Here is a 10,874-nt window from a genome sequence, read left to right on the forward strand (position 1 = left end):
AATCCCCATCGTGTACATTGTTGATTCGTTAACATTGAACTGATGACCAACAGCACTATAATTCACACCTGAACAAGAGTTTTGGTTTTTTTTTTAAAGATTTTATTTATTTGACAGAGAAAGATCACAAGTAGGCAGAGAGAGAGAGAGGGAAGCAGGCTCCCCGCTGAGCGGAGAGCCCGATGTGGGACTTGATTCCAGGACCCTGAGATCATGACCTGAGCCGAAGGCAGCAGCTTAACCCACTGAGCCATCCAGGTGCCCTTGAACGAGGGTTATTTAACATATATTTTCTACATAAGGCACATCGCAGCCTCCTGGCGCTTAGAACACTAGGTAGATAGCACTTCCATGCTATGGGGCTATTTTAAATAGTGAAATCACCTGCAAAAAAGCACAAAAATGTAAAAAAAGCACTGCTTAATAGGCTACAAAAAGGAAAATTGTTTAGAGCATGAGAGCTGACACAAGAAGGCAGAGGGTGACCTTGCTCAACCTCAGCTGCGAACACACACACGGTGACTCAAAATTTTCACCACTCTGCACATGTCCACAAAGACTACGAAAGTGCTACAGGAATTGACTTTGGGGTCACAAGAAAATGTTAGCAAGTTAGAGACTTTGCCAACACAGATCAGCTCATGATGAGAATGAGCTGTATGCATATGTGTTCATGTATACTTTCTGGGCCTTTATGTCAACAACCTAACCTTCCAGCTTTATTTCCCATTATCCTCCAGCCTGACTGGACAGTTCACCATTCCCCAAACATGGCCCATACATATCTAGCTTTGTGGCTGAGTGAGTGCAGTCTACTCCCTACACCTAGATATACACACACACACGCACACACACACACACACACACACACACTCCCTGTCTTCCCATGTCGAGTGATTCTTCTGTGACCACCTCCATGAAGACCTTCCTCCATGAAGACCTTCCTCCATGAATTCCTTCCTGGTAACTCAGACAATGGGATTTCTCCATGCTTGGAATTACCATGGCATTTTGAAGTCTTTGTCAGACATTGTTCATGTTCTATCTCATATTATAAGGCAGCCTTAGTGATCTTCAAAAACACATGTATCTGGCCATGCCCCTCCCCTGCTTACAACCCATTAAAGGCATCCACTGCTCTCAGAATAAAATCTGAATTCCTCTTTTTTAAAAAATTTTTTATTAGCATAGAATGTACTATTTGTTTCAGGGGTTCAGGTCTGTGATTTATCAGTCTTAAACAATTCACAGCACTCACTGTAGCACATACGCTCCCCAATGTCCATTACCCAGCTACACCATCACTCTCACCCCCCTCCCCTCCAACTACCCTCAGTTTGTTTCCTGAGATTAAGAGTCTGTTATGGTTTGTCTCCCTCTCTGGTTTCATCTTGTTTCGTTTTTCCCTCCCTTTCCCTATGATCCTCTGTCTTGTTTCTCAAATTCCTTATATCAGAGAGATCATGTGAAAATTGTCTTTCTCTGATTGACTTATTTCACTTAGCATAATACCCTCTAGTTCCACCCACGTTGTTGCAAATAGCAAGAGTACTTTTTTGATAGCTGCATCGTATTCCATTGTACCACATCCTCTTTATCCATTCATCTGTTGATGGGACATCTAGGTTCTTTCCATAGTTTGGCTATTGTGGACGTTGCTGCTTCAAACATGGTGGTACACGTGCCTCTTTGGGTCACTACATTTGTATCTTAGGGTAAATACCCAGTAGTGCAATTGCTGGGTCATAGGGTAGCTCTATTTTCAACTTTTTGAGGAAACTCCATGCTGTCTTCCAGAGTGGCTGCACCAGCTTGCATTCCCAACCAACAGTGAAGGAAGGTTCCCCTTTCTCTGCATCCTCGCCAACACCTGCCGTTTCCTGACTGGTTAATTTTAGCCATTCTGACTGCTGTGAGGTGGTATCTCCCTAAGTCTGGATTCCTTTAAGAAGGTTTATAGGTCTAGGCCCTTCCTACCTCTCCAGTCTCAACTTGTGTCCCCCTTATCCTCTCTCCCTAGCAATGAAACTCCTCTTAGTTCTTGTAACAGTGGGTTCTTTCCTGCCTAGAGTTCTCTGTACATGCTGTGGTCTCTTCTGCCTAGAATTTCCCTTCCTCCAGTTCTTTCTTTAGATAATTAATATTCATCCCACGAATCTTTGCTTAAATATCACATCCGCAAGGAATCTCTCTGATACACCTCCAACCCCAGGACTAACTTAGCAGTTCCTGGGCTCCACTCCACTCCACTCTCTGCTTTTCTTTCATACACTCAGCACAATTTAAATTATTTGTTATTAAAAAATAAAAATAAATAGATGATGTGTTATTGCCAATTTCCCCCACAAGATGTAATTATACGAAAAGAGGCCTGTATCTCATTGGATGATTTTTAGCACCTAGTTCAGAATCCAGCACAGAGAAATGGAAATCCTGGGTCACAGTACATGTTTTATGAGTGATTAAATAACTAAATCTTCATTGTCTTGAGACCTATTGAGGAGTGATAGGAGTGCAGATAGGTAAAACAGGTAAACTAGTTATGGAGGTTTCCTTACTTATGATGTTAAATTACTACTCTGTTGGTGTTCTGTACTGTACGCTTAATTCTAAATTCCAAAAGTTATCATTATTACTGAATTCAAGAGGAATATGCCCTCACTACTTTATGCCATACATAAAAAATCATTTAGGTAATACAGATTAAAATGAAAAGATCAGAAGCTTCTAGAATATAACATAGGTAAATACTCATGTCCTAAAAGGAAGCAAATATTTCTTAAACAAGACACCAGAAGCACTAACCCTAAAAACAAAAAGAAACACAATGACACATTAAGTATTTTATTCTGTCCATTAAAACTTATTGACATGAAAAACAAACAAAAAAACTTATTGACATAAACAACCATTTTATTCCCTCTTCTGATTCTGTGGGTTGATTGAGCTCAGCTAGGCTTTTCTGCAGCTCCATGTTACGCTGTTTGGGGTTGAGTCATTTGGGCTCGAACATCCAAGATGTCTCTTTCGAGTGACTGACTAGTTAATGCTGGTTATTGATTGAGAGTTCAGCCAGTGCCGCTAACTCAAGAGTACCTACACATGGCCTCTCCATTTGGCTCAGGTTTCTCATAGGCTCGTGTCTCAAAAGCAAGTCTTCCAATAAAAAAGAAGTAGATATTGCCCAGTCTCTCAAAGGGTAGGCCTAGAACTGTTACGGCATCACTTTCAACATGTTTTATTGGTTAAGAGGTCACAGGGCAAGCCTAGATTCAGAAGGAGAGAGTAATAATAAACACCAGCTCTCAATGGAGAGAGTGAAAAAGAATTTATGGTCTTCTTTAATCTACCACAAATAATTAAGAAATAATTAAGAAAATGTAACAGCAAACCGCAGTCTGGAAGAAGATGTTCTTAAAACATATATGTCATGGGTTGAATTGTATCCCTCCTCAAAATTTATATGTTGAAGTCCTAACCCCTAGTACCTTAGAATGTGACCTTATTTGGAAATAGAGTCATCACAGATATAATTAGTTGACATGAAGTCATACTGGAGTAGGGTGGACCCATGATCCAATGTGACCAGTAGCCTTATAAAAGGGCAGATGTGGATACAAGAGATACATACACAGGGAGAGTGGCATATGAAGACAAAGGCAGAGATCTATAAGCCAAGGAACACCAAAGATTACCAGCAAACCGCCCAGAAGCTAGGAGAGAAGTATGGAACACAGGTTTCCCATAGCCCTCAGAAAGAAACAACTCTACAACCACTTGATCTCAGACTTCTAGCCTCCAGAACTGTGAGAAAATATATCTCTGTTGATACCCAGTTTGTGGTACTTTATTATGGCTTTCTTAAGAAACTAATATAATATATAAAGAATATCTGCAAAGGAATAAGAAAAAAAAATCCAACAGGGAAATGAACAAATGTTTAAACAAACATTCACAAAAGAAGGTATTTGAAAGGCAATGATATGAAAAAATGCTCAATATCATGAGTTAGGGAAATGCAGATTAAACCTCGATAAGGTATCACTGCACATTGTTTAGAATAGCTTATAGTAAAAATGATAATAATACAAAATGTTGGCAAAGATGTAGAGCAAATGGAACTCATAAATCTTGTTCCTGGAGTGTAAATTGGTACAACCACCTTGGAAAATTGTCAATAGCTACTAAAGCTGACTATATGTGCACTCATGATTCAGCAATTCTATTCATAGACATAGACCCAATAAAGATGTGTGCATATACATCATATATATAAAGCATATACATGCTTCACATCATAAAGCCCAAGCATGAATGATAATAGCAGTACTATTCATAATTTCCCTAAACTGGAAAATATTTAAGTTTCTGTCTGGTGTAGAATGGATAAACTATGGTTAAGTCCTTCAAGGGAATACTACACAGCAGTGAAAATGGAACTACTGCTATTTAAAACAATATGGAAGGTGTGTCTGGCTAGCTCAGTTGGTAAAGCATACAACTCTTGATCTCACAGTTGTGAGTTTGAGCCCCACACTGGGCATGGAGCCTACTTTTTTTAAAATTGTGAAAAAAAATTCGGAAGAATTTCACAAAAATGAATGATGACTACCAAGTACAAAAAGTATGGACTATATGACTCCATTTGATAAAGTTTAAATACTAGAAGAACTACTCCATGATGATAGAAATCAGGATTGTGGATATCTTTGGAGACGGCACTAGGGAAATTTGGGAGGTGACAGTGTTCTGTTTTTCAAATCTGGATATATTTACAAGACTATGTTACTTTGTGAAAATCCACTGCATTATGCTTTATTTGGGTGCTTTTCTGTGTTATAGTTCAATGTAAAACTTTATTTAAAAATTAAATAAAAATTAAATAAATACATTCCAAAGTGTCAGGTCATCTCCACCCACTGATAACTGGAAATACTGCCCGTGCCTTTCACATTGGTAATGATTTATAAATGTGCTGTCCTGGAAAAGCATTCTGAACATTTTTGAGGTTTTGTAAAAAGGAAAGAGACTCTCAGTTCAATTTCTTTATCTTTTTATATAATGAAGCTTTGTTGTGTATGTGAGATAGCCGATGTTGATTAACTATTTAAAACTTGGGTTAAATCATAGTGTGGACAATAACGTATTAAGCAAGATCTCTGATATGAAGTTGGGAAGCACAGGTAAAACCCATTGGATGACAGAATTAGTTATCAAACAGATCTCGGCAACATCATTTGCATTCTAAACTCCAGGTGAATGGCAGCCTATACTCTAACCTTCCTAAGCATGCAATTCTTCCAACCTCAGTTCTCTCTCTGTGTCACTTCCAGGTAGTTTTACACAGAGCATTCTCTGCCAAGGACAGTCTTGCATAGCTATTCATCTAGCTAGCTCTTTCTGAATCTAGTTCATATGTCACCTGACCAATGAGACAGAGTGTCTCTGAGATGACCCCCAAGGATCCCCTCCTTTTATTCATGTCTTGTGCAACCCCATCCCCTTGAGTATGGGCTGGACCTACTGATTCACTTCTAAAAAATAGAATATGGCAAAAGTGATAAGCAATCACTTACAAGATTAGGTTGCAAAAACACTGGGTTGCATCTTGGGCTCCCTCTCTTCTTCCCTTATTCTCACTCTCTTTCTCTCAGAACCCTTATTCTGAAAGAAGCAAGGGTTGTCCTGAGTAGCCCCATGGAGAGGCAAGAAACTGATGTGTCTAGCCAACATCCAGTGAAAATGTGAGGCCTGCCAACAGCCAAGTGAGTTTGCTTCAGGGTGAAACCCTCCTCCCCAAGGCAAATATTAAGATGACTGCTGTACCACATGGTTTGGCCGCAGCCTTGTGAGGCCTTGAGCCAGAGGAGCCAACTAAACTGTATCCAGATTTCTGACCCACAGAAGCTATGAACTAATACATCTGCTGTTTTAAGCAGCCAAAGTTTGGAGTATTTATTACACAGCATTAGCCAAATAATAAAGCCCCCGCCTATACCCCTCCCACCCCAGGATAGACTCACTACCCCTATTGTACCCAGGGCCTCCCACAATCACGGCATTATCATACCTTATGGTAATCTACTGCTTCCTTGCCTATCTCTGCCATGAAAGGAACTAGGAACCATGTTTTACAAGCTTTTTCATCCCAGTTCCCACAACTCAGGTGTACTCAGTAAGTGTTTGATTGACATGTGAAAGAATAAATACATGATAGCTATTTACTCTTGGGAAGTAACAACTCTCTTAAGCTTCTTAAGAATCTTAAGATTCTTAAGCTTTTTATTTGTAGAGTGATCAAATTTGTAGAAACATTTCAGAGACAGAATGAATATGACTTGGTAAATAATCCAAAGTAAAGAGTGAGGAAAAAGGAAGAGTCAAAGTTGGGACAAGTAGGTATCCCTAAGAGAGAGAAAGAATGCCAGGAGAAGAGCCAGTTAAGAATGGTGTTTGGTGAGCTCAACTTAGTCCGTGATGAAACTGATGTGTCTTTGGACACATCCATCAGGCTGATGGGTCTCCAGTCTGATGCTTAGGAGAGAGGACTGTGGTGGGACAGATCTGGGAGCTGATGGCACATAGGTGGTAACTGAAACCCTGGGAGAGAAGCCAGAGAGCATGTCATGTAAGAAACCAGACTACCATGCATCTGCCATGCTTTGAAGAACCCAGACAGGGAGGCCATGTTTAGTTCTCCGGTTAGAAGACACCATGGTGCAGAGAAAAGCTATATTGTGTGACCAATCTGACTTACCTTCAGAATGCATGAGCTAATAAAATGGTTGTTTTATGCCACTAAGTTTGGGGGTAATTTGTAATTTATTACACATTAATATTACCTAGGATAATTACTTTAGGGAAAGCGATTTCCATGGAATGGCCAGGACATACGCCAGAGTGCATTAGGTGGGGAATGTGTAGGAGGTGAGGAAGGGTTTCACACATGAGTAGACTATAGTGAGGGGCAGTCAAATTGGAGAGTGATAGAAAGGGTCTTAGGAGGGCTCTTGTCAGAGGGAGTAACCTAGACAGGTTTATAGAACAAGAGGAAAATGTCAGAGGAGTGGGGGAGTTGAAGCAGAGAAGAGTCAGCGGGGGGGGGGGAGGGAGGAGGGCACAGGTTGAAGAGCTGGACTTGAATGGTCCCCACTGAGACTAGAAGAAAATAACGCATAGCAGGATAGCCACGCAAGGGAAATGATGGTACTGCTGTGAATGCAATTCAGGATCCCCTGTAGGGTCTGGACTCCCACCAGGAGGACAGACGGGCTGAAAAAAGTAGAAAGGAGGAAGGAACTAGAAGGACCGAAGAGCTGGGGTCTCTTGGAGATCAAAGAGCCAGTGTCATGGGTATGACATTATGCGATAGTTAAAAGGATGTGAAAACGGAACCATAACAAGCTCCGGGGTTGGGTCTGGGAGTGGTGGCTCAAGTCCAGAGAAGGTGAAGTCCCCTGGAGTTAGGAATACCTAAGAAGTAGCAGTCTAGTCACTAGTTTGTGCATTGAAATCTCCTAGGGTGATGCAGAACTGGAGCTGGAGAGGAAGACTGAGAGCCAGACCATGAGTGATTCAGGGAGTGAGCTTGGGATGGTTTTCAGTGCTTAGGAGGAGAGCGGTTGGATGGCATGAGGCTTAAAGAAAGATAGGAGTGTGGACGAGGATTGGTACAGAGTGACAACAAAGATCCAAGATAGGCCAGCTGCTGTTTTACTGAAGGGGAAGTGGGTCAGAGCGGGTAAGCCACTCTCCCCTGAAAAACCACGAGGAAGTGATGACTTCTGTTAACAAAAAAGTGATGTGAGTCTTTAGAATGGATGGAGGGTTCAGGAGAGTGTAATAGCTAAATAGGGTTTGGGAGAAGAGTGAGTAAGAAACACGTGGGGGGTAAGAAATAGGGTTTGGGAACAGAGTGAGTAAGAAACACGTGGAGGGTAAGAAATGGTGGTGGCAGGGGGTCTGTGGATTTGAGGTTAGGAAAGTGCTTTTTGCCTTCAGTCAGGGACCCTCCAAGCCTTAAAAGACTAGAATAGAGGCAAAAGCCTCCCCCATTCAAGGGCAGTGCTCCTCCGGCAAGGAGTCCATCCTAGTCGGAGTGTTCCTCTCCCCCCATGAGGCCCCTCCCCGTGAGGCCCGTCCTGTTGGAGCCAGGAGGCCCAACGTGCCTGGCAGAGAGGTGACTGTCTGCCAGGGACACCGCAAAGAGGGGTGTGAGGGGTGGGTGGGAGTGGTGCCTGACTGTGAGACCCCCTCAGACAGTCTGAACATCCTCGACTCAGGAAGTTACACAGAGCAGTGGATCTTCCTGTTATGACTGTTTTGCTATAAATGAAAAAGAAAAATATGAGAGTTCTTGAACTCTCCGAAGAGGAAGACAATAAAAAGGGAAAAGAGAAAAAGCTATCTGACCACCCACCTGGAAGCTCATTTTAAATAACTTTGTGTGGCTATTTTAAGACAGAAATGGACACGCTCCTATTAATAAGCCTGGTTAAGTCCGGCCTGTCTGCAGGCAGGGTGACCCTGAAAGCCTCTTTCCCTACAGAATCCCTGAGAGTAATAAAGAGAGGAGGTGTGCACCTGTCAGTGGACAGCCCCACACTGGTCATCGCAAGTAGAAAATTCCACAGGGAGATTCCGCAACCTCTAATTTCACCTTTTGCCCTTCCGAGAGGAGTTTAAACACAGCAGCTAAAGGAAGGGCTTACCCAAGGCAAGGCATACCCCCGTAACACCCCCAACAACTTGAGGGAGGAGGCTCTTTTCTATCCCCATTTTAGAGATGTGGAAACCGAGACTTAGAAGAGGACCTTTGCCCCCAGTTCCCACGGTTAGAAGGAGAAGCTGGGATTCGAAGCTTTTAGCTCCCCACCAAGGTTACATAACCACTCCACAGCACTGCCTTCCTTCCTGAGGCGTGATTTAGATGTAGGAAGGCCTTCAAAGTCAAAGTCTTGCATCGCCTCGGATGTGGTTAGGAGGCAGCTCTCCGCATGCCAGGACTCTCCACTTCCCTCACATCATTCTTCTGGGTCTTTGTCATAACCTGCAAAGCCATAGTGGACCAAAGATCCGGTCTCCTTTAACCCAGAGTCTTCCCACCATCCCACAGGGAGCTCACCTCCTGTTCTGCCAGACCCTGGTTTCCAGGAACAGAGAGCCACTCCCATCCCTGAGGAGAAAGGGAGGAAGGTGGAGTCAGGACTGGAGTGAGTGTCCAGGTGCCTGGGTGCTTCTGTGCTTCATGGACCACATGGCTTCCTTCTCTGCTTCTGCTTTCCCCCCTGTCTTTCCCAGAGTCTCACTGCTCTCTGCTCACCTTCTAAGAACCAGTTCTGTGGTTAGTAGACTCCAAGGCTCTGACTCCACTGGATAGAACCTTCCAGTGCATTCCTGTGGCCTCCGGCCTGGCTGCTGACTGCCTGCGTGTCTCAGCATTTCTTGGTTCAAATTCCTGAGGTGGGAATCTGATTGGCCCAGTTCCCTTTTTGTGCTCCCTTTTTGTGCTGGGCCATAGGTCAGAGGTCACGGGCAGGCCTGAGTTGACTCAGAGGACTTCCCGAGCTGTACTGGACTGCCCCGGGTGGGACACAACCCAGCAGAGGAATGTACCTCCCCCCTTTCAGCCAGGGCTGTTCGTTGAATTGTTCCTTTATGAAGGACAATAGCCAACATTTGTAATGTACTTCTGAAACCTCCCCTGGCCCTGGGGCAGGAACACAGCCTTCTGGAGCCTTTAGAAATCAGGGTTTTAACCGCTGGAAATGGTAACTGGCAATCAGCCCGCCGACACTCCACTACTGGACTCACTATTGCGTCATCCCGCTCTCCTTCAAACTGTGCCCCCCACCAAAATGTCTGTCGCTGGCAGCTCCCCAATACCGCCTCCTGTGCTAGCAACGACACCCATCGGCTGCCCGGCGACCTCTCTGTGCTGTCCTGTTCCCACGGCACACACCACTGGCCCCACCACCTCCGGCCCTGGCATTCTGGGAGACGTCACTGTGTCCCCCGGCCGCAGTGTTGTCTCTGCAGTTGCTGTCAGCTCCCCTGAGCCCTGACTGCAGGAACAACCACAGGAGGAGGGTTCTTCTCTCTCCTTTCGTTACGTGCTATCAAAGGGGGTCTCCTTGCTCCAGCCTCTGATGGCCTGGCGGGGTTGGGGGGGCTTGTATGAACCTGCTCTTTCACTTGTTCTTATGGGTCACTCCCCGTCGGACCCCCCACAAGAGCGTGGGGGGGTGCTGATAGGCTGGGGCAGAGTTAAGGGAAAATGGCAGGTCTTCCTCCATGCTGCCTCCACTTGGTTATGCCGAGGGGATTCCCTGGACTCTGAGTCTGGTAGACTTGACCTACTACCCCAGAGTCTGTCCCTCCGTCGTGGAGGTAGCTTACAGTCCAGTGCCACCCAGCCCGTCTCCCCTGTCTGGCACTGGAGAGTCAGGACCAGCTTTTTGCTCCACTTAGAACCTGGCAAGAGGCATGGTGGCGTGGCCTGGAGCCTGGGCTCTAAGGTGTAGACAAGCCTGTCCTGGGACCACTGCTTGATCTGACTGTTTGGACTCTCTGAGCCTTAGTTTTCTTATCTGTAAAGGGCGGTTGCGGGAGGGGGGCGGCGCATTAATAATCCTAGTCTCACTGGGGCTGCTGTGGGACTTACACAAAAGGAGGTAATGGACCTAAAGCACCAGAGCCTGTTTCACCCACTGGCAAGAGCTCCGTGGGTGGAGATGTTGTTATGACCCCAAGGACTAGAGTCAGATCCCTCCATGGGTCCAAGACCCGGTGACCCCATTGCAGCTGCTGTCCTGGGCATTGCCTTCCAGGGTCAGAGGAGGGAGGCCTTTGGGGTAAAGAATAGCACAGGACCA

General features: G+C 44.7%; 1 long non-coding RNA gene across 1 annotated transcript; it reads right to left on the bottom strand.

Moving 5' to 3' along the window:
* Window positions 1–85: 85 nt before the first annotated feature.
* On the bottom strand, window positions 86–9,373 carry LOC309842891. The gene is made up of 2 exons (XR_014299829.1): window positions 9,125–9,373; window positions 86–384 (listed from the first exon to the last, which is right to left on the bottom strand). It is a non-coding gene; the product is annotated as an uncharacterized lncRNA (long non-coding RNA).
* Between the last annotated feature and the right edge of the window lie 1,501 nt (window positions 9,374–10,874).

Source organism: Mustela nivalis, assembly GCF_964662115.1.
Source record: "Mustela nivalis genome assembly, chromosome: 10".
In the NCBI taxonomy this organism is placed as follows: domain Eukaryota; kingdom Metazoa; phylum Chordata; class Mammalia; order Carnivora; family Mustelidae; genus Mustela; species Mustela nivalis.